Source organism: Eptesicus fuscus, chromosome 19 (genome assembly GCF_027574615.1).
Source record: "Eptesicus fuscus isolate TK198812 chromosome 19, DD_ASM_mEF_20220401, whole genome shotgun sequence".
Lineage (NCBI taxonomy): Eukaryota > Metazoa > Chordata > Mammalia > Chiroptera > Vespertilionidae > Eptesicus > Eptesicus fuscus.
In genome coordinates this window covers 30359556-30381584 of record NC_072491.1, presented here as the reverse complement: position 1 = coordinate 30381584, position 22029 = coordinate 30359556, and positions in this window count along the sequence as shown.

Here is a 22029-nt window from a genome sequence, read left to right as displayed (position 1 = left end):
TATTAATGTTAAAAAATATTGTATTTTGTGTTACATACCAGAACAGTTCCTAGGTAGAGGAGTGTTCTGGTTACCAGTTACTATGAGGGCAAGAAGAATTAAACTTCGTACTTCAAAAGGAGGTTTTGGTTTTATGAGATGCTGGTTTTGTAAGTTGCTGATTATTTCCTTAAAGCCTGGCAGCTATTTGCGTTGCAATTTTCCATTGGTAAATGCTGACAGGAAAGCTTTTTCTTTTGTTTAATTTTTAAAGTTTGATGGTGAATTAGTTCTGCGGGAAAATGAGATGGTTTTCCTTTGAGAAAATATAAGCCAAACTTTCAGAAGTTAAGGATGATGAATAATATTAAACCATCTTTTTATATATTGTGTGTGTAAGGGTTTCCAAAGTGTTATAATAAGGTAAATTGTGTAATTGCAGAAGCTGATGTTTGATTATTATAATGTTCTGTTAAAATTCTCTTTGAGGTATATGTTACACGCATAGTAAATTATTATTCAAGAAAGATCCTGTATTTTTTTAAATAGGAAATATAGCATACCAAGTCATCATTAGATCACGTAGGCTACAAAGACTTCATCTTTCCCTGAGATGAAGCCCCCTTCTTCATTTATGTTGAGTTAAGGAGGGAATGTTTATGGAATTTAATTTATGTACAAAATATGGACTTCAATTTCCATCTACCCTTCTGTCCACGTTGGCGGTAGTGAAAGCTAGCTTTATGGACTAATGGGAGAAACCGTAATGAACTGGTGCCGCCGTTGTTCCCCATTGGATGGTGTTACTCAAGCTACTAGATACATACACATACACAGGGGTTGAGTTTACACTAAAACTATGAAATGGCAGTCTATGTCCCGGCCTCTTCAAACTTTTTTATTTATCATCCTCACTTTCTGTTCATCTCTTTCGTTGATGAGAGTGATTAAAATAAAAATACTTTTGAATACCCTTCCCCTCACACATTTAAAGCTGTAGAGGAACTAGACCACTTCCTGTTGCCAAGACATGCTTAGGCACCAGAGTTTTCTGTACTTGGCATGCTTTACCCAGCCTCCCCTACACCGCCAAATTGAAGGGCGGGGGTCCCAATTTCAGACTAATCTCTACAAGGAAGTAAAACTATCCCCCCCCCCCCCCCCCCTTGTTTTTAGAGCAGTTTTTTTGTTTTGTTTTTCTTGTTATTGTTCCTCATAACACTTAGTTTGTACATGTGCTGGTGTAAACTTTTAAGGACAGGGATTATATATTTTGGTGAATTTTCTGTTTCCACTTTAACCCCAACAGCTAGCCCAGTGTCGAACAAATAGGTGCTTGCTGTATGCTGAACTAAATTGAATAAAGGGTTATGACTAGCATTAGCATTTCTTATGCCTCAGTTGTGTAAGCTGGTTGCTTGTTTTGTTTCCTCTGCAAATATTTTTTATTATAACCCACACACACACTACATCATTTTTTAAAGTTGTGCTTCAGTTACTACCCCTTGGCCAATTAGCTCTGGAAAATGTGATTGCCTCCAATGAAATGATTATTCCAAACTCTGCCCTGGATATACATTGCCAAACAAATTTGAATTTTCCAAATAAATTGGTCATGTCTGATACAGTGTGTCTCAACTTTTTTTTTTTTTCACTATGTAAAATATATACAACAAATTTACCTTTTTAACCATTTTTAAGTGTACAATTCAAGGGGCATCAAATACATTCACAATGTTGTACAATTGTCACCGCTATCCATTTGAAGAACCTGTTCATCGTTCCAAACTGTAGCCGTTAATCAGTCACTCTCCATCCTCCTTCCCCAGCTCCTAATAACTCCTGCTTTGTGTCTCTGAATGCATCTACTTTTGAACTCACTTATGCGGGGTTCTCTGTTCTCTCTCACCATGTTCACAGAAGTCATCAGTTTGAGAATGGGTGTATGTGACAAACATCCTCTTTAATAATAGACAAATATGCAAATTGACCATACCTCCGACACGCCCACAAGCCACGCCCACCATCCAATCAGAGCGAGTATGCAAATTAACCCAAACCAAGATGGCTACAGCCACAGAGAGCAAGGTTTCCTAGGTAACAGAGGAAGCCAAGCTTTCCGCCTGCCCTAGCCAGGCCTAAGCCTCCACTCAAGCTACAAAGTTTCAATTATAGAAGGTAAACAAATTCAAACAAATGGCGGCAGAATGGAGCTTGAGAGAGCAGGCCAGGGTTGCTGCCGGCAACAGGGGAAGCAAAGCTTTCCGCACACCCTGGCCGGGCCCACCTGCTTAAGGCAACAAAGTTTCAATTATAACCCCAACACAAATGGCTGCCAGCCGGCCTCGGAGGGAGCCCCAGGCTTGGCTCCGCTCCAGGCTACAAAGTTTCAATTGTAGAAAGAAAATAAATTCCAGATACCAGGGCCTCTGCTTGGGTCGCCAGGGGGTGTGGCCCGCCTGCAAACCACCACAGGCCCCTCGCTCAGGCCGCCCCACACCCCAAGGGAAACCCCACCTGATCCAGGACGCCCTTCAGGGAAAACCAGCTGGTCCCCACCCCTGTACCAGGCCTCTATCCTATCTAATAAAAAAGTACTATGCAGATTGATCATCACTGCAACACACAATATAGCTGCCCCCATGTGGTCAAAGATCCTGCCCCCATGTGGACACAAGATGGCCACCACAAGATGGCCAGCAGGAGAGGGCAGTTGGGAGGCACCCAGCCTGCAAGGGAGGGCAGTTGAGAGGGACCAAGCCTGCAAGGGAGGGCAGTTGGAGGTGATCAACCCTGCAGGAGAGGGCAGTTAGGGGTAACCAGGCCAGCAGAGGAGGGAAGTTGGGGGCAAACAGGCTGGCAGCAGAGTGGTTAGGGGGTGATCAGGCTGGCAGGCAGAAGGGGTTAGGGGCAATCAGGAAGGCAGGCAGGCAAGCAGTTGGGAGCCAGCAGTCCTGGATTGTGAGAGGGATATCCGACTGCCCTCAAGGGGTCCCATATTGGAGAGGGTACAGGCTGGGCTGAGGGACAACCCCCCTCCGTGCACGAATTTCGTGCACCGGGCCTCAAGTAGCTATAATAAGGCTATAACTTGGATCCTTTTTAAGGTAAGAGGGAGGATAGAAAAAGCAAAAGAAGAGAGACAAGGACCAATTTGTAGGAAGGTGGTAACAGAAAAAGTACAATGAGAAAGATATCTAAGACTTTTGTTTCAGTCTTGTAGAAACTAAAAAGAGGTCATCTAGCTCCTTTCAGATGTTTTAGTTTTTAGTTTCTTCTGAGGATAAATAAATCAGAAGAGTGGGTTAAGACCTTTCATTCTATCACTGGCATAGTACAAGTTTCTCTTTACTTATACTGATGGCTGCTTTTTGTTACATTATTTTAAGCTCATTAGCTACACTTTTAAAATATAAATTGACATTCTTTCAAATTCTACATGCTTTTTCTGAAATTTTGATTGTTAAACTTTTCTGAGTACTTCTTGAAAAATTATTTGTCAGCTTTGCAGATTAGCATTTCCCACTTGACAAAGTTGATTATAAAAATGACAGGGTGACATACCATATTATATTAGTTTTAAGTGTACAATATAATGTTTTTACATTCTTACTAAACAATATATGTTTATTATAGAAAATTATTGGTCAAATAGTAGAATCCCACACACACAATCAAACACAGTGAACATACATGTTGTAAGCCTGGGAGGTTCCAAGGCCACGCTCAGATTCAATAATTCCCTAGAACAGTGGTCGGCAAACTCATTAGTCGACAGAGGCAAATATCAACAGTACAACGATTGAAATTTCTTTTGAGAGCCAAATTTTTTAAACTTCTAACGCCACTTCTTCAAAACAGACTCGCCCAGGCCGTGGTATTTTGTGGAAGAGCCACACTCACCGGGCCAAAGAGCCGCATGTGGCTCGCGAGCCACAGTTTGCTGACCACAGCCCTAGGAGGACTCAGAACTCAGTAAAGCTGTTGTCCTCATGGTTATTGTTCATTACAACAAAATGATACTGATAAAGATGAACAATAGGAAGAGGCACAAAGGGCAGGGCCAGAAGGGTTCCATGGAGACCTGTAGACAGTGCTTATTTCTCTCATCAGCCATGTGAACAACATGCACAGAGGATTGCCAGCCAAGGAAGCTCATCCAAGCTTTGGTGTCCAAGATTCTTACTGAGTTTGCTCATGTAAGGACCACTTCATGGCTGGCTTTAGTCTCCAATGCCTGTGGAGGTCTGGTACCCAAAGGCCTAACAAAGACTATCCAGTATGGCCCACGGCCCCCTAGTTCTTTACATGTCTACCACCTGTTGATTTCAAGAAATAAGCCTCTTGAGCAATGGTTCTTAAGAAACATCAAAAAACTGTGAGGAAGTAAAGCATGGTCTAAAAATATGGTAGTCTCTTTACTATTCTTTTTTTCTTTGAGACATTGAATGATCAGGACATTTATAAATAAATTTTATGATCACTGTTTTGAGAATTAATATGCACTTTTGAGATCAAATACATGCAGCCTAATCAAAATGTCAGGATGACTACGATGCACATAATTTAAACTATGTAGCCTTTGGAATGTAAAATACTTTAGACTTTTGTTTCCCAAAGATGAACCTCCTCTATTTTTATAATTTGCATGAATTTGAGTAGTATAAGTGTTTCCAGCTAGAAAAAAAAATATTTTTCCCAGAAAATTTTTCATCTTCAGTTGACTCAGAGACTATGTTTAATGACTCCAGCAGTTTAAATATTGAAGTCTTAGAAAAAAAGAACATCTCTGAATAGTCATGAAGGTCCCAAGGCTACTTCTTGGAAAAGACTTCCTGGCTTGCATGGACAGAGAGATTAATAAAGCCTGAATGCACTGGACACAAGGAAAGATGTTGAGGACAGCAAATGCTAAAGCAAAAGTCAACAAAAATGTCAAGACAGTGACTTCTGGGCAGCAGGACAAAGAACAGCACATGCCAGCCACTGGTGACAGCAGCCAAGTGTGCGTGACCTTTGCCTTCCACTCACTGTCCCTCCCACTCTGAGCACTGGCCCTGTTCCACAATGTTCACAGGAAGAGCACCATCTAGATACGTATCTGCAACAAAACCTAGTTTGGAACTTTATGAAAACAATAGCGTTCCAAGGACTGCTTCCCTACCCTACAAATCAAGAACTTCACACGTTTTAGGTCATGTGCGGCGACCATAAAGGCTATTGGGTAGGATTCTAATTGTAACTTATTATTCCATCTCTCAAATAACTATTCAAACAAACCTTTGTGGCAGGTAAAGCAGCCCAGAGAGATTTTTCTGCTTTGGGGAGGCAGTGTGGTGCAGTGGTGAACACAGGCCTTAGAATCAGATGGGGTAAACTCAGATCTGGTTGAGTGACCTCGGACAAATACGTTATCCGGTGTATGCTGACCTGAAAAAGAGCAGTGACACCACGGAGGCAGTATGGTGTGAAATAATGACAGTGAGGGTGACAATGAAATATTCTGCTTGTACGATCAGCCCTGGAGAAGCTCTGAACCGCAGTGCCAGGTGTACCGTGAGCAGCGAGCTAAGGTGCCTCTGTCAGCAGCAGTGGCTGGAGGGTCTTTACTGAAGGTTCCACAGTATATTTGGGGTATTGTTCCCGGCTGTGTAGCCTTCTACTCTGATTCTCTGCCTGTGCTGAGATTCTGGGAACTTCCCATTATTCTTTTTTTAAAAAATATATATTTTTATTGATTTCAGAGAGGGAAAGAGAGAAACATCAGTGATGAGAGAGAATCGCTGATTGGCGGCCTCCTGCATGCCCCACACTGGGGATCAAGCCTGCAACCCGGGCATGTGCCCTTGACCGGAATCAAACCCTGGACCCTTCAGTCCACAGGCCTATGCTCCATCCACTGAACCAAACCAGCTAGGACGCCATTATTCTTTAATGATTTTGGGGGGGGTTGAAACATGCTACGGTGTGTTTATTTGCAGCTAAGAACCCTACCAAACACTTTCTTGACCATTGCTAACCTGTTTTTCAGGGACTCTGTGGCCCCAACAAAGAGGCCAGCTCAGACACTAATTCCTAGGGGCTTCCCATCTTTCAGGTTACATCCTGAGAAGGAAGGCACCTTGGGCAAAGCACTTAAGTTCAAAGAGAAACAGCTACATTATCCTAAGAGTCAACTGAAACACAAGTCTCTTGACATGGAGCAGGAGATAACAAGTTACAGTCACACTGAACTAGAGAACATGTATACTTTCTTCAGATGATCAGAAATACCCACTGGTGATGTTTGCAGGCACGTAAGGTTGGGGGTGGGGTACAGTTACGTTAGGTGAGTGTTAAACAACAGGATGGCAGCTCTCTGATCTGGAGAACTTGAGCAAATTCAGGTTCCAGAAGCTACTATATTGAGAACTGCTATGAGCCAGTTCTAAGCACTGGGCATTCTCCATCTCATTTCATTTTCTCCACAGTACTCAGAAGTAGTATCATACACTCATTGTATAGATAAGAAAATTAAGGCATAGAGAAATTAAAGTCAAAGTCATATAGCAGGTACATTTGGAACCATGACACAGAAAAGTAAGAAAGATGAGGGAGAGAGAAAAGTACCTGCTGTTCTTTTAAGCTCAAGCTAAGAATAGAAATTCTATGTAATAAAGAGCTAATAGACTGGATGGCAGGATGACCTTCCAGAACAACCTTCCGGAATGACCAGTGGGTGGGGGCGTGGGGGGCGGGTCCAGGGGGCCATGGGGCTGCGAGGGCCGAGGCAGGCGGGTTGCGAGGGCCTACTCTTGTATGAATTTCATGCATCGGGCCTCTAGTATGTTTAATCAATAAAAGTTCAAATACGGCTGCAAGGCAGACATGCCTTCACCCCTTACCTGAAAGAAAAGGGATGTGTGAGAGAAGTGGGGCTTCCCTCATGAGTCAGTGAGGAGAACGTGTTCCCTGCAGTTTCGTTTGTTCTTCCAGTTACAGGGGCTATGGATTACACAGCTTTGTCCACAGCTGTTCATAAACAACTGCCAAAGCCCAACCTCCTCCTCAGTGAGCAGCAACGTTCCAGTGCGAGGCTCGCTGAGTTTTATTTCCTCCTACAATGCTGTTGGACTTGGCAGGCCTCTGACACCCTGCAAGTTCTTGTATCCTCTCAGGCATCAGCCTGTGCACATCCACGGGCCGTGTGGAAACAGGTGGGAAGCACTGCTTCATTTGTGGCAAGTGCTTTTCTTGCTTCAAAAGTTGGCTGCGTTTGAAGAGTGGTTTGCAAAGTATAGCATCAGGGTCACCTGGGAACTTAGACATGCAAACTCTCAGGCTCTGCCCCAGAACTACTGACTCACTAGCCATAGGGTGAGGTCCACCATCTGTGTTCAAACACATTTTCCAGCGGATGCTGATGTTTGCTCATATTTGAGAACATTGGAGTCAAGGTTAAATATAAATACCTAAATTGTATTTTTAAAATTTTTAATATAACAGTTTCATTGAGATATAATCCATATGCCATACCAAATCACCCATTATAAAGTATATCCTATAGGGCAGTGGTTGGCAAACTCATTAGTCAACAGAGCCAAATATCAACAGTACAACGATAGAAATTTCTTTTGAGAGCCAAATTTTTTAAACTTAAACTTCTTCTAACGCCATTTCTTCAAAATAGACTCGCCCAGGCCATGGTATTTTGTGGAAGAGCCATACTCAAGGGGCCAAAGAGCCGCATGTGGCTCATGAGCCGCAGTTTGCTGACCATGGATATAGGGGGCTTTAGTATGTCTACAGAATTATGCAACCATCACCATAATCACATTTAAAGCACTACCATCACCCCCAAAGAAATCTGTGCCCATTAGCAGCCCCTCCCCGCTTTTCCTTCAGCTCCCAGCCCTCTAAGTCTAGGCAATCACTAACCAATTTGGTGTTTGTAGATGTGCCTACTGAACATTGCATATTAATTAGATCATTCAGTATGTAGTCTTTTGTGACTAGCTTTTTTCACTTAGCATAATATTGCAAGAGTCATCCTTGTTGTAGATGTATCGGTAATTCATTCTTTTTTATGGCTGAATAATATTCCATTTTATGGATATACCACATTTTATTTAACCATTCCTTAGTTGATGCACATTTAGATTCTAATTTGGTTTTATTAAATCCATGGTACAAGCTTCCTTCCAACTTGTGTTAAACACCTACATGTGAAAATTTTGTATTTATACACATTAGTAATTCTGAATTGTTATTTAGTGCCAAGTGTATCATGAGCACTTAGGAAGGTTCTGATTGCATAGGCTTCCCCTGCCCCCAATAGATTTGGGGTTTATAAGACTATTCTTAAAGCTACTATTACTGCCACCAAATCAGAAATAAATTGAGCGTGTGGGATTTCATATGATGTCTGTTTATGAGTTCCTCACTGCACCTATTAGCAGGGATAGCCTCATGGTGCTGGGGGCTGAGCTCTGAGTCCTGGTTCCAGTGCTTAGGTGAACAGTGCACATGAGACTTGTCTGGGTATCGTGACTCCTGCCCCTTCCTTATGAATCAGAAGTTCCTTAGAGATTGTGGCACCAAATGTTTAATTCAAATAAAGAAATAACATTATCCCTAAGCCCTTTTCTGTAGCATGTCAGCAAGGGGATTTGAAGCTTATGTGGGGGAGACATATATGTGCCTGACAGGTGGAAAGGCAATTCTGAACTAAGACCTATACATTAGAGAGGGATGCCAGGTGTCAGGGACAAAGCACTCAGAGGACTTTCATCTCAACAAAGACGGCCACTGTAGGAAACCTATACAAAGCCACGTGAATAGTGTGTCTCCATGGGCTGAGACTATCCAACAAAGGAGGCCATGAAAATATCTCTCCAACAGAAAAAAAGTTTATTTCTAAGCAACAGATAACCAGAGGCACCTCTGAGAACTTATTGGTTATGGATCCGAAACTCAACTCAATGTAGTTCTGCATCTTAGAGATTTATGATCTTAGAAATCACTGATGTAGAAGTTGAAGATATTAATCAAAATCATCATTGAAATTTTAAAAATGCTTCTGTTGTTCTTATAAATAACCAATGAATTCTACACCCTAATAAAAGATGAGGAGCTAGACCATTCTCTTAAAAATTGCTTCTAAAATTTGAGTATTTTGCCCTAACCGGTTTGGCTCAGTGGATAGAGCATCAGCCTATGGACTAAAGGGTCCCGGGTTTGATTCCAGTCAAGGACACATGCCTGGTTGCAGGCTCGACCCCCAGTGGGGGTGTGCAGGAGGCAGCCGATCAATGATTCCCATCATTGATGTTTCAATCTCTCTCTCCCTTTCCCTTCCTCTCTCTGAAATCAATAAAAATGTATTTTAAAAAATAATAATAAAATTTGAGTATTTTAAAATCACAGAAAGAATTTTAAATGCTTCAGCTCTTTAATAACTTCCAGGACTATTCTCTTCCCTCCCCTTTAACTCTTTTGATTGAATCTTATCAGGAATATTATTGCATAATTTCAAAAAAAAATCAACGTGAATTCAAGTTTTCCTAAGGGAGGGATGACCCTGTGAGTGTCCGCTACCCCCTGATATTTCAAAGATCGTATTTGAGTTTTGATTTTTTGCCACTTCCAAAGGTTTAATGTCTTGTTGAACAGTTAGTTTGAAGCTTGGAGCAAAAGGAGAGCAACCACGACTCAGTGAATTCAGTGCCAGAGGCCAGCACTTCGTGGTCTCTGTCTAGAACTTCCATCCCTTCCTCCCAGCCCGCCTGTTGGCCAGCCACTCCTGCTGCAGGGATTACGATGAGAACATCAGGCAAGAAGGACTCCCTCTTGTTGGACAGAGAGCAGAGTGGTTTCTTTCCTAAACCAGATTTCTGATCGTGGAGCAAGATTTCCACGGCTCTGGTGGGAATTCTTCCCAGATATGCCCTGGGTCAGATCTGATTTCACAGGAGGAATGCAAATGGCACACTTGCGAAAGTGTTTCTTCCTGTGTCCAGTGAGTTTAGTTCTCTCGCTGGATTAAGATCTTTGGTTACATCAGATCTCTGGTTGGCAGAGGACCAGACCTAATTTTTCAAAGAGAACATTGTGGTGAGAAACATCTTTTAAAGTGGCTGTAACTTTGCCTAAAGCAGCTGTCGGTAGGGAAGCGACGGGGTGGCATGGGGCTGCAGCGAAATGGTCCTTCTCAAAAACACTTTATTCTCTGGAGAAGTGATAAAACATTCTTCAGTGTGTCAAACAGTTGTTTTGGACTGCAAGCCAAATACGTCTTGGAAACCTCAGCGGATTAAATATCTCAACAAAAGGAAACACGTAAAATTGTAAGGTCTGTCAGACAACGAAATGATACAACCGCTAACAGTGAGAGCCGAATTGCCAGGGTGATAGGTCACCATTAGCCTTGGACCCCTGGAGAGCGATGGGGGGGGGGAGGGTCTGCTAACCCGGTGGCTGTGTTCAATTGAACGGTTCAGGAATAGTCCTTCATTATCGAGCCCTGTCAGGGGCAGGAGTTGGGGACCTTCAGAGACCAGGGTATTTCCTATGGACTCTGAGATAGCGGTGTCTGTATTTCAGTGTCCCCCTGTCTCTGAGCTGCATGGTCTTGGGCAAGGTAATCAGTGAGAAAGTGGCATAAATACAGTACCAAATGGTATTATTTTGAGGATGAAATGATATAAAATAAGGAAAACCACACAGCGCTAAAAGATGAGGTTAAATGGTGTCATCTCTCTCCCTCCCCTCTCTCTCTCCCCCTTGGTGCTCTGTCTGCCCGTGTGTTGTCTTCATTCTCTCCTTCCATGGACTGTCTCTCTCCACAAGATGGGTATATGGTTCTCAGCGAGCCCAGATCCACGTTCCTCCAGCAGTGTCCACCAGCATGGAAAAGGTTTCCATACTAACTCCACAGAAAAGTCCTGGAAAGGGACAAGGCAGGGCCTGTTAAAGAAGGAAGGCTAGACAGAGGAAACGTAGCTACTAAAACCCAGTCAACACGGATTTATCTGTGAGAATGAGGTGAGCCCCTAGTCAAGGGCTGCAGACAACCATCCCCTCCTCAGGCTTCTCACTTGTTCTTTTCTGATGGAAGGCCCGGGTCTCAACATCTCAGTTCTGCACCCATAGAGTTCCTTCTCTGTTCCTACAACCATACAGGACGCTTTCTTGGCACCTGGCTCTTCTGGCTATATTAGGCTGGGGAGGGACAGGAAATCCAGATGGGAATGCACCTCTGTTTTTATGCTCAGAATTTATATCTCTGTCAAGTTCCTTGGTCCTTCTTCCGTAGATTTCTCAGAGTCAAGGCTAAGCCGTTATCACTCTGTTAGTCCAAGTAGCAGATGGCCGTGCCCCTAATGGCCGGTGGGAACCTGTGTGGAGGGACGTGGACAAGGCAGATTGCAATGGGAAACAGTGAACGCTGCAGTGTGATGAGCACTGGGCGCCCCAGGGCCCAGGGCCCAGGCTCCATTCTGGCAAGAGGAGCTGTGAGGCACCAAGCCCTCTAGTGGGCTGTCAATATGGCAGAGATGACACTCAGATGAACTATTGGGAAAGATTGAGGTGGTAAAAAACCTGGTTTGTCCCATCTAATAATTTGGGCAATTCTTAATCTAATAGGCAAAGTTTGAGCACAAAAGGGCCCTGAGGCATTGGGTAACAGACCAGGGCAGAGATGCCCTGAAGTCAGCACCAGCCCTCCTTTGGGAGGACTTGAGTTCCCGGTGCAGATCTGAGGGAATAGACATGATCTTTTTGATAAGAGCCACCCACAGAGTTAACTCCTTGAGTAGTCAAGACATTTAAAGAGTTTTCTGTGCTTTCACAGTACTAACATTTAGAAGTGATTTTTTAAAAAGTAATGGTCTACATCCTAAAAATTTTTCTGTTATATTGAGCAAATAAAATGCATGTTTAAAAAACCTGGTTATGAATTATGTATTTACTATCCTTATTTCTGCATTAGCAATTTCTAAAATCATAAAGTCAAGTTTCCTATCTATAAGCAAAAATTCCAGGGAGGTGCCCCTTATTCTCTGTTGCTTACAAATAAATATTTTATTCAGTTCCATGGACTCAGTCAGCTATTACCAATCTTTTCCCAAGTCCTGGTTGGCCTGGCTTTTGCCACACACTTCTCTGAGTAAAGTGAGTGAAACTATACCCGCATTAGTTTGCTTGGGTTGCCCTAACAAGATACCACAGATGCAGTGTCTTCAATGATAGAAATGGATTGTTTCACAGTGCTGGAGGCCAGAGGTCCCAAATCAAAGTACGTTGGGTTGGTTCTTCCTGAGGGCTGTGAGGGAGAATCTGTCCCAGGCATCACTCCCACTTTCTGGAGTTCCCTGGCATCTTTGGCAAACCTTGGCTTCAGCCTGATCTCTGCCTTCATTCATCTTGCCATGGTGTTCTCCTTGTGTGTTTGAATTTCCCCAATTTATAAGGCCCACCCTACTCCAATGTGACCGCACCTTAGTTAACTACACCTGTAATTACCTCATTTCAAAATAAGGTTACATTATGAGATACTGGGGAGTAGGACTTCGATGCAGAAATTTTTAGGGAAGACAAACGCAACTCATAGTAATACTCCTAGGGAGAAACAGGATAAGGATAAGAATGGAGAGACTAGGAAGAAGCACTTCTAGTCAGTCCATGGTTAAAACAATTTAAGCGCAACTAAAGAGTTGTTTTAATCGTTGTGTTTTGTTTGCTTTTTAAGGGCTAACATATTTCAGAGCATTTGACATTTGATTTTTGAAACAGTTCAAGTTTTCAATTAGTGTTTAAATGCTTTGAGATACCTAATTTGTTAAACTCATCTACTTTGGTGTATTTCTTAATGTAAATAGTATGAGCATATTTCAATGAATTAATTTAAAAATGAAAAGTAAATATTAGAAAAATAGCGTTGAGTGTTCCACAGAAGAATGCCCTGTAGATATTAATGAATATGTTAATAGGAAGCTGCAGTAAAATCCTGATATGGAGTATCATTGAATCCTCAAATGTTCCTGCCCATTTTCCAGGTCTCTCAGTACAAATAAAAGCCGCCCTACAGAATTCTGTGTCCCAGGTTCAGTATAGATGGTGGGAGGTTGGGTGTAAAGGACTTTGAATGCTAAGCTAACACCAATTTCAAACACTTTTTTTTTTTAATTTTATTGATTTCAGAGAGGAAGGGAGAGAGATCACAAATCTCCCCATCCCCTGGATGCTCCCCTTGTCAATTCTAGTTTGGGGCTCACATGTTCATCATGGTTGTTTCCTCTGACCACCAGAACTCATTCCCAGTTGGTGGGTCTTGGTTGTTTCAGTTCTTCTAGCCCATGGTTCTCAAAAATGGAAGTGCATGTGAATCACCTGGGGATTTTTTAAAAATGCAGCCTCTGTGTCTGGGATGAGGCGGAGGTGACACCTTTCCAACAAGCCCACAGGGACGCCCCTGCTGCGGGCCCAGGAAGCACACTGGAAGCAGGGAGGCTCAGGAAAGGGGTGCATCTCGGCCTGATTCTCCCCGGACCCCCCGCATTAAGTATTGTTCCTGCCGCATCTCAGGTTAGATCACCCCAGAGACCTGGCTGCCTGCCCTCAGTCTCAGCGGCTCAGGAGAAGGTTCCTATGTATGTGGTGCTGCCCCTACTACCAGGACTTCTACACTCCAATGTTCTGCACGCCACCAACACCATTTTCTGGTGAATAGGAACTTCATTTATATGATATTATTTTAACCATTATTGTTGTTATTTTATAAAATAGAAGGCCTGGAGAGATATATGAATTTATGGTTGACTTCCCCTTGAGTGTGACATTAACTAAAAAGAGATATTAATGTTCTTGGATTTTACAGTTATAGAAGGCTGTTTTAACTGACTTTATTTTAACTCTCACCAGATGACATGTTTTTATTGATTTTAGAGATTTTATTGATTTTAAGAAGGGGGGGGAGAGAGAGAGAAAGAGAGAGACATCTATGTGAGAGAGAAACATTGATTGGTTGCCTCCCATACATTCCCTGACCGAGATCGAACCTGCCACCTAGGTATGTGCCCTGACTGGGAATCAAACCTGCAACCTTTTTGGTGTACAGTACGATCTTCCAACCCACTGGGCAACCCAGCTGGGGCCTGACTTTTGAAATTTAGAAGAAAAATAAAAAGAAAAATTTTCTAAAATAGCTATTGGTGTGTGTGTTTTTTTCTCTAGCATTTTTCTTCAAAAAATGAAAGTCATGATATGGGTAATTTAAAAAAATAAAATAAATAACCCTCTTGATTGCCTTGCTTCCTGCTTTTGTTTTGACTGTAAATCTGGTTTAGATAGCGTGAAATATCAAACTGCACCACACGGGGGAAGCAAAGCATCACTCTTTCTACCTCAACTAGAACGCCATGCTTTGAGTGTAGGGTTGACTTTCAAAACTTTGAAAACAGAAATTATTTTCCTAATAATGAACCTGTCCTGCTGGTTGAAGTTCCACAGGTATAATCTTCTAACTTAAAAGTTCGTTTGAAGCATCATGTTTTAAGTAAACTCTATTATTAAGGGAAACAGCTCACTTGTTCTTGTAATTGTGTCTAATCCCACCAGCTCCACAGGCAGGCAGGTCAGAGAATGTAGGGCATATTAATTTAATTCCAGGCCAGGATAGCTCTTTGACCGCAGCATCCAGCAAAATGCAGAGGCGGGGGGAGGGGGGGGAGGGGGGGGGAGGGAACAAGAAATCTCTGAGGAAAGAAAACTGATTTGGATGGGTGCTGTGTCTAAAAACCTAAAACACAGGCAATCCTGAAGAATCACTTACACACACACACACACACAGAACTTTGAGAAATTATTTCGGAAACCATTCGAGCTAATATCTAGACTACCAGCTATTTCAGAACGTAATAGGTTTTATTATTTTTTTTTTTTTTTGATACTGTGAGCTTATTTTTTGGACATGCTTCTATTTTGTCTCCATGCAAACTGACAAAATCTTGTTCATCCAGAGAAAAAATGAGGCAAAAGAGTGATGATTTCAGATTTCATACATCATACATGTACGCAGGTTCAGAATTCTGTCATTCCTTCAGCTGTGGCCTCACGTCACACAGAAATGGCTAAATTCTAAAGGGAACGAGCTCTTGCATCCCATTCCTCTTCTTTAAGGCTGAAGGTTGAGCACAAAGGAGAGTTTTAAAAGCAAATCCTGGTCACTGAATCATTGTCATGATGTCCTTCCTCGATGCGTTCATGTGTTAGCTCATGCAAGAGTCACCGTGCCGGCTGACCAGGCCTCAAGACGGGGGGCTGGGTGGGCAAGGCACTGGCAGTGTCAGCCCTGTAATGTGGGTGAAACTGTGATGAGAGAGCAATCACAGAGACCAAGTTCCAAGGTGACATGCAGCCAGAGGGTGCTAGAGCGTGTGATTGCCAGCAAGCAAACTCGCTGACTTCCTCAATTCCATTGCATTGTCATTAGCCCTGGCTTGGCTTCCCAGTTCCAGAACCACATATGCAAACGGCCTGAGACCTCCACGAAGACACTGTGGCTTCCTGCTCGCTTCCCACCCTAGTGAAAAGCGTTACCATAGTCAACCTGGGTTCTTCCTTTTCCTCATTCTCGCCTATAAGTAACCAGCAACATCTTCTGTTTCTCCTTTAAAACATATCTTGAACCTGTTAATCTCTCTCCATCTCTATTATCACCATCTGGGTTCGACACCAATCCTCTTCACCTGCAGAAGTGCACACACCCTCTTATGACCATCCTCACTGGCTGCCCCTAACCCAGGCCATTCTCCACCCAGAGCTATGGGAGATCCTTAGACATAGAAATTGTATCAGATGTTGGACCTACTTAAACCCCTTTAATTTAAGCCCATTGCTCTTCTGATCCAAATACCTCTCCTTGGCCTCTGGTGACCATCCACTGGCCCTGCAGGATTTGCTTGGGACTCCCCTGGTTTTTACTACTCAAGCTCCTATGTCCCAGGAAATCCTTCATCCCCCACAAACCAGGGCAGCCAGTCTCCCAAAGCCCTATGGGTTCATCTCCTACCCACCTCTCCAACTATATCCCGTTCCACTTTTCTCCGTACTCTCGAGGGTTGAGCCACGCTGACTTTGTGTTGTCCAGTAAGCAGCAAACTGAACTCTTCTTGCCCTCAGCCTCTGCCCTGCTCTTTCCTGTGTGACTCCTGTTACTCGACCTTCACAGTCCTCAGGCCACGTCCCTAGGATGATTCTTCATGGATCTCCTGCTCTTACCTTCTACCAAACAAGCTGATTTTATTATCCACGTAATTGTTTTATGCAATTTTCCTATTAGAAGGTATGCTTTTAAGATTAGAAGCATAATTTAATGTGTTTTTTTTTGTTCACCACGGAGCCTAGAACCGTGCCCAAGACATAATTGTTGTTAGTTAATATTTGTTGGATGAATTTTACATGTGTGCACCTCAGGTATCTTTTTTTAAAAAATATATTTTTATTGATTTTAGAGATGAAGGGAGAGGGAGAGATAAATAGAAACATCAATGATGAGAAAGAATCAAGCCCAAAACCCGGGCATGTGCCCTTGACTGGAATCGAACCCGGAACCCTTCAGTCTGCAGGCCGAGACTCTATCCACTGAGTCAAACCAGCCAGGGCCTCAGGTATCTTTTTGTTAGTTCTAGTTGAATTTTTCTCCTCATCTTACTCTACATTTTCAACGTACTCTTCTCAGCTTAGGTCAGTGGCTCTAAAACTTTGATGTGCGGAGGTTCATTAAATAACTCATTTGTGAGTCTCATCTGCAGAGATCTGATCCCCAGGGGAGCAATAAAGCCCAAGACTGCACTTTAGCCACCGGCCCCACCACTCACACCAGGGGGGGGCCTGTAGGCCACATTTTGAACTGTGCTGAGTTCCACCTTTTGTAAAACTCCCCTCTGCACCTGCTCTCCTATTCCAATTATTTCCCACTTAATAGCCACTCCCTGCATGCCATCCAATTCTCAAATTCTCCTCACTCAACATTTAATTTAACAAACACCCTCTCTTTATTGGGAATACAAGGACAAAAGACTTACGTTTTTACCTCAATTATGTCTAGCATTTCTATATATTTTCTAGGAACCAACTTAAATATCATGGTTCTATGAAGCCTTCCTTAAGCTCCTTCACAGAATTATTTGATCTGCCAAATCAAATTTGATCTTCATTATTTTCACCACCAACAATCTATTTTCATATTTTAAAACAGGAAGCATGGATTTTGTCTGATTACAAGTCTATCTCTTCCAAGAGACTATGGCTTCCTTGAAGGCAAGGATCCCGTGTGACCCATTTTCATTGTTTCTAATTTTAGCAAATAGTAGGAGATCAAAAAACACGTGTAGAATGAATAGGTGAAAGGGCAAACAATGCATTCACTGATGAGCTTAGAGAGAGAAACAGATAACTAAATAGCCACAATACCATGCAATAAACAATACATAGAGAAGGAATTAGTTGTGTCAGGTTGTCGGGAGGTCAAAAAGAGAAGGTAACAGTTTATAAGAGTTTTCAGGTGAAAGTGTTTGAGAACCAGATGGAGGAAGAAGAATGGGTATACCAGGAAAGGGAACAACAAGAGACAAAGTTCAGAGTCACGACTTGCTGGAGAAACAGCGGACCCATCTGTGTGGTGTGGATGCACTAGGTGCAGGGCCTGCAGAAGGAAGGGGGAAGGCTGCACAGGCAGAGGCCACTAAGTCCAAGGTAACTGTGAGCAGTGGGGGAGGAGACAAAGGACAATGGCTGGCGTAATTAAATCTGCTTCATAGAGATAACTAGTGGCAAGGTAGAGGACTGAGTATCAAGGAGAGACTAGAGGCAGGAAGGCCAGTTAAAAGGCTTTTGTAAAAGACAGTAAATTAGGGCTGAAACTAGGTCAAGGGCAGGGATCATGGAGATGAGGCGTGTGGTAAGCAGAATCATGATCCCCAAAGAAGCCACGTCCTGAGCCCCAGAACCTATGAGTGTGTTGCTTTACACGCCAAAGGGTACTGCAGGTTGCTCCTCAGTTGGCGAGACTGCCGTGGGTCATCAGGGTGGACCCAAAGATGGCAGTGGGAGCTGGGCTCAGCCTCATGTCCTTGCTGGCTTTGAAGGAGGAGGAAGGGACCATGAGCCTAGGAAAGCAGGTGGCCTCAAGAGGTTGAACAAGTTAAGGAAACAGAGTCTCCCCTAGAGCCTTGAGAGAGGAACCCAGCCCTGACACCTTGATTTTAACCCAGGGACACTTGTCAGACTTCTGAACTATGACACTGTAAGACAATAAGTGTGCTGTTTAAGCCATCAAGTTTTTGGTAATTTGTTACAACACTGATATAAAATTAAAACAAGTGGCTTATTTGAGAGACACACAGAGATAGAATTGAAAGAAAAACATATTAAATGTTATTGTCTATTATTTTCTAGTCTTCAGTTCTATAGATAGAAGTTAATGAGATCATTTATGAGAGCAGTGGTTATGGGAAGAAATGCAAATATGTTTGTAGATGCTAAGGGAGACAGAGGCATTAAGATTATTATAAAACTCCCATGAGTTTGCTTACCACATCCCTCATTTCCATGATCACTGCCCCTGACCTAGTTTCAGCCCTAATTTACTGTCTTTTACAGTAACTGAAGCAGGGAAAGGAGGAGGAAGAGCAGGTTTGTGGAAAAAGAATGGGAGTTCAGTTTCTGACATATTACCATTGAGATTCCATGGGATATCCAAGGAGAGCCAGCAGCCACCCAGTAACCAGTTGCAAACATTGGTTAAGAGTTCAGAGGAGAAGTCAAAGCTATCATAACACAACTAAGAATGATAGGAGGTTCTTGCAAATTGGGATCTAATGAGGTCCCTCATGGAAATGCTATGAATGGGAAAAGAAAGCTGAGCCCAATCTTTGGGGTAAACCATGTAAGGCGGACACCAAACAAAAGGAAGAAAGCAGAAAGAAACAAATGCATCCAGACAAACGAGGTCAGAGCAAGGAGGGAAATCTGGAGAGAGTGGTGTCATGGGATCCAAGAAAGGAGGAAAAGATTCACTGTGTCCAAGTGTTAGAAAGGTCAGGTAGGATGGGGGCAGGGGACATTGGCGTGGCTTCTGGTGCCGACTTAGAGCTTCAGTTGAAGAGTGGCCTGGTTTGTAACTCTCCCTCTGTCACTAAAGTTGTATGACTTGAGGCAGTGACTTCGCTGGGTTCCTTCATCTGTAAAAAGCAACACGACAGTAGTTTCCTAGGGCTTTTATAACAAATTGCCACAAACCATGTAGCTTAAAACAACACAGATCTATTCTCTCCCAGTTCTGGAGGCCAGAGGTCCAACACGATCGTGCTGATAGGACCGCCTGTTGCAGTTTCTGGTGGCTGCCAGCACTCCTTGTCTAGTGGCAGCATCCCTCCAGTCTCTGTGCTCACGTTGCTTCCTCCTCTTCCGTGTGTAACCTTCCTCTGCCCCTCTCTTATAAGGACACTTGTCATTGGATTCAGGGCTTGCCATGTTAACCCAGGCTAGATGCCCCCTCTCAAAATCCTTAACTTAGTCACATTTTTTGGCCCTATAGAGTAAAATTCACTCTTTTATCATATTCAGCAAATATTCACAGTTTCCGAGGACTAGGGCATGCACAGATTTTTGGGGGGCGACCACTGATCTCACTGCCAACGGACTGGAGGACAGTCAGCCCAAATAATCTCCAGTCCCTCTGTGCACTGATATTTGGTGATTCACCAATAGGCCTGCAATGTGGGAAACTCTATTATTATTTACCACAGTTCGAACTAATTGACAGAATCAATGAGTTTTTATTTTAACCCTGAGAATAGCTTATATCTGGTTTGCATTAATTTTTTAAAAGACTGTCACATGCCTTGCTGTGGTTGGTGTGTCCCTGACCCACACATGGTGGGGCCCTTTGGGGAGCTGCATACTTTTCCTTTACTTACCTGACTTCTCTTATCTTCCTATGGCTTAGTCTGCAAATTCTTAGACCAGTGAAGTTTGGTGACTATCGATGTCATAAGGGAAAATTTACTTAATTTCTTTGAAATATATTAATTACACTCTGTGAAGATGCTGGTGGGTAGGAAGGGGAACCCCTATGTCAGTAAATACTTGAATGAATAGATAATTTGTGAGTGTATTCAGTGTTCAGGGGCAAAATTTACATATAAAGTGGTTTTCTAAATTGCCTTAAAATAGTTTTGAGCCTTAAGCATTTTCCTTGCTTACACTTTTAAATTGCTTTGTAAGCTTTTAGTTCACAAAAAGTACAAAGGTACACTTTAGCCCTGGGAGCAGGAGTTATTTCAAAACCCGATTTAAAGGAATTTCAAAAACAAACGAGGGTTTCTGCTATAGTTAAAAGAAGCCAGGTTGCATTTTTTAAGTGGATTTTGCGCCAACTGAGACAGGAGCGCCCCTTCCCCACTTGTAACCATCCCTTCCCTAATTTGGGTGCATTGAGAAGAGTTACTGTTCTGGCTTGCCTTTCCTTTTGCTAATATTCAATATTTATCAAGGAAAAGAGAAGAAAAAGCCCAAGTCATCTGAGAGTCTGCACGTGCTTTGTAGCACACACCCCACTGTTAGTATTTGTTTAGGAGATGCGAGGACAACTTTCCACTAGCATTTTTAAAAATTTGACAAGTATAGAAACTAGATCTTTCTATCCGCCGTGTTCCCAACATGTGCGCTCTTTTTCTCTACTCTCTAGGATATGCGAAAGGCAGAACTGTAGTCTCTACACCCATCAAAGGCTAAGAAACAGTTTGACCTCTCTTAAAGCTGTATACTAGAGAAAGCAAAAAACAACCGAAACCCCGGGCACAATGGTTTCAATACAAATCGTAATTAACTAAGTGCTCCTTTGAAAGGTCATTTTCAGAAGGAGAACTTACACCAAAGTAAATGAAGGGGCAAGTGACTGGTGAAAGCACATTGGAGGTGGCCTACACTTGTTGCAAAGGTGATACTGCCTGCCCCAGTAGCAAGAATGCCATGGTGCATCAATGTACCTGCCTTGTCGGTATTGTGATATTTAGTCATATCACTTCCCAATTTAAAGTCCCAGTCTCCCAAGTCTGGTTTATAATGCTGACCTGGGCTTTGCTTACCTAACTAGCTTCTTGCCCCTTGCACTCTACAGCCCTGTCCTCTTTGAACGTGTCACTTAATGGCTTTGTCCCTTGTCTCTGCCATTCACCTCCTGGACCGCCACTCCAGCCTCTGCCTCTCCTTGGCCAGGCTCTCAGTGCTTAGATATATTATTTCTTCTTTCTGGAATGAGTCCCTCACCACTCTTCAATTAGCTGGCTAACTACTACTCTTCTTTATTAAAACTCAGCTTAAGTGATCACATCCTATTGGACGCCTTCTCTGAGTAATACCTCTTCTCTTAGGATGTAGCACCCTTTCTTTTGTGCTCAAATAGACCCCTTTACTGTAGGACCTACCACCACCTATTATTTATTCCTCTGCCAGTCTCATTTCTCTAATCCTCTTGAGGACACAGACTATTATACTTATTAGCTGCTCAATAAGTATTTTTTTTTAAATAAGGGGATAAAGAAAATGTTTGAGACTTGACATGTGGTTTTGATGAGCTAGAAGACCATAAAACTTGTGTCTACTAAGGAATGAGCTTTCTTATCTGGTTTAGTCCAGTATGATTCATTCCATGGCCCAAATATTGTCAGGGCAAACGGGCAACTTTTGTTATTTCTTTGTCACGGAACGTAATTTAGCTCAGAAGCTTCCATTTTTCTTGGATGGGAAAGCGTTTAATCTTGCCACCTCAAGATAATTCAATCACTTCTGGTTTAAACGCACTCTTTCTTCGGCAAATACTTAGTTAAATCCCAAGTTTCTCCATTGCCTGCCCCCCAACTCCTCTGTGTCTGCCCCCAGTGTAATGGAGGAGCCCTGGTCTCTGGGCTCATCTAGCTGCCGATTCTCTCTACGCAGGCAACTGTGGGGACCTCTCCAGGGAGCGAGCTTGCCGGTCTCTGGACTTGGCCCCATTTCAGCTTGCAG